Genomic DNA, 2,675 nt, shown 5'->3' with positions numbered 1-2,675 from the left:
TAACATCACCAGGCCATTTCTATTTCTTTTCTACCTCTGACTTCTACCCAGCATACAGTCCAGGTAGATGACAAATCCATTCTGCTCAGTTCTTCGCTGTCTAGAAGTTCAGCGGTGGTGTGTCTATCACACATTATCTCCAATAATAAAGATCCTGGAACCAGAATTTTTCTGCCAATTTTCCTGATGAGGTGCCAGAGGCCACCAGAAAGATCTCCCTCGGCTGACCCATAATAATAGGGCCAGGATAACGTGTCAGAGTGTACCTTGGCCAATCAGCGAGCATCACATGTGCCATCAGAAGGGGTTTCAAGCTGCCTCTCTCCACAGGCACACTCCCGGACTGTAACTGTCCTTAAAGGGAGAGGAGAAGGCTGCAGTTCATTAAGAAACAGTTTCCTAACCATTGTGCAGCTCCAGCAGGTTGGCAGGAATGAGCTACACAGTAAAAGCTCTCACCAGAGATAAGAATAGTAGCTTCAGTTTGGGGAAAATTTTCAAATAAGAACCTTCTAGTCATATACAATTCTTAGCCCCTTTCTCTGCAGAAGGGGATGTGGAAGAGGACTGAAGTCAGAGGAAAATCTTGAAGTGATTTAAGAGTTCTAGCCCCCAGTGTTCTGTGCCTACATCAATAGCAAAACCACCCTACAGCATAGAACTACTCCGTATGGTTTCCCAAGCTGTATCTTTATGGAAATAGACTGCTACATGTTTTCCCTAAGGATTGGGGGTGTGTGTGTGGGGGGGGGTGTCTGCTGACCCTTCCATTAGCATCTGAGTGCTTCACTACTGTGCCCCCAGAGCTCCCATCTATGCACATACACCGGGATACTGGTACTCCCAGGACTTCAACCTGGTGCTGGAAGGAAATAGGTGATTAGGATAAATAGAGAGCATGAAATAATAGCTGCAGTGGACATTAGAGCTGACTTCCTGTCCCTCCCCCCACCCCCCATCTCCTTCCCACTCACTGGACACAGATATGATGACAGGGACTGAAGCCGTAACCTAAGGCTTGAGGTGAAAGGTGGTGTGGAGGATGGCTGAGCACCTAGACAGAAGGGCTTGGTCCTGCGCCATGAAATGGCCCTATCAGCCCTCGGTGGCTTCTGCTCAAATTTGAGAGGGACTACCTTTGCTCCCGTTTAACTTGTTGCATTTCAAGGTCCCATTTTCACAGAAGCTTAATTGTCCTGTTAATGCGACTATCTTCCAGTGGAACATCATGTCTCAAGGTCTCTAGGATGCTTCTCTGAAATATTCATGGTTGGCTCACTTTAGAGGGATGTCACCCTTTTAGCTGCCCTGCCTTCATCCTCTCCGGAGTTGACTCAACTCGGAGCAGCTGCTTCTGTGAGAGGCCTTCACAGAGCCTCCCACACCGAGTCCGTTGGACACACACCACCTCACCATTAGGGGAGGTGCAGCATTCCCATTAGTTTGCACATGTACTAGATAAGCTTGGGCTCTTGTTAGATGCCTGCACCCGTCTGTCAGTTCATCTTGTGCGGTGGGTGGTGTATTGTTGAGATGCTGCAAACTATGCCAACAAGGTCATTCATAGTGAACAGTTTTCTATGGCACTTTCATACACAGACTAGGAAGAAAGGGCTGGCGATCCAGTTCCACAAATCAGCCAATGAAAACCGTATGGATTTCAATAAAACATTGTTTAACTTGCTTGCTTTGGCCCTGTGAGCCCAAGGGAGGGGATCAAGTTTGGTGAGGTAGGAGGTCGGCAAGATAGATGGATTGACACAAGAGCCTTGATGTGGACGTACTGATGGTCACAGGGATGACCCAGGACGGAACAACATTTTCTTCCAGAAGTCGTAAGGTCTGCATGAGCCAGAGTCAATTAAATGGTTTCCATCTAGCTACATAAATAAACCCTTTTTCCAAGTTCCTCTCGAAGTCGTTTCCCCCAACTTTCCCAGCACAGCTTCCATGTTTTTAGTTTATTTATCTGTCTGTTTCACTGCTTCCAGAAATAGACAATTATCATCCTTCCCTGAAGGGATCAAAAGTAAAATCACAACGATTCTCCACAAATCACTGTTCTAGATGCCTTTAAGTGATAAACCAATATTCTTTCAGGGAGTACATCTACTGCAATGGCTGTTTTTTTAAAAATTCATTCATCTATTGAACAAATATTTATCGAGCACTTAGTACATACTAAAGGTCCCTAAACCCAAACCAAACCTACTCATTGCCATTGGGTCAATTTACTCATAGTGACACTATTGGATAGGATAGAATTGTACCTGTGGATTTCAAAGACTATAAATCTCCTTAAGGGAGAATCTCTTCAAGCCTCCTCTTATTTTTTCATACTGAGTGGCTGGTGGTTTTGAACTGCTGACCTTGCAGTGACCAGCCCAACACGTAACCACTGTGCCACCAGGGCCCTACGTAGTGCAAATGAATTTCACTTGAATACTAGCATAGCGGTTGGTGGGTCAAACCCACTCTGTGGTGCCACAGAAGAAAGTCTGGGAATCGGCTTCCCAGTTTGTTTTCAAATTTTACTTGTTTTTTTTAAAAGCATTTTTTAGTTGAACAACTTCAAACAACAAGGAGCAGAATTTCATATCCATGTACACCACATACTTTCATAAATTATTCGTTTGATTACATAAACCAGAGCAAAGCATACTGAAAATATAGCA

The sequence above is a fragment of the Echinops telfairi genome, unplaced genomic scaffold, assembly GCF_000313985.2.
Source record: "Echinops telfairi isolate 266 unplaced genomic scaffold, ASM31398v2 ScPeMD7_1;HRSCAF=3_0, whole genome shotgun sequence".
Lineage (NCBI taxonomy): Eukaryota > Metazoa > Chordata > Mammalia > Afrosoricida > Tenrecidae > Echinops > Echinops telfairi.
Note: the sequence above shows the minus strand (reverse complement) of the source record.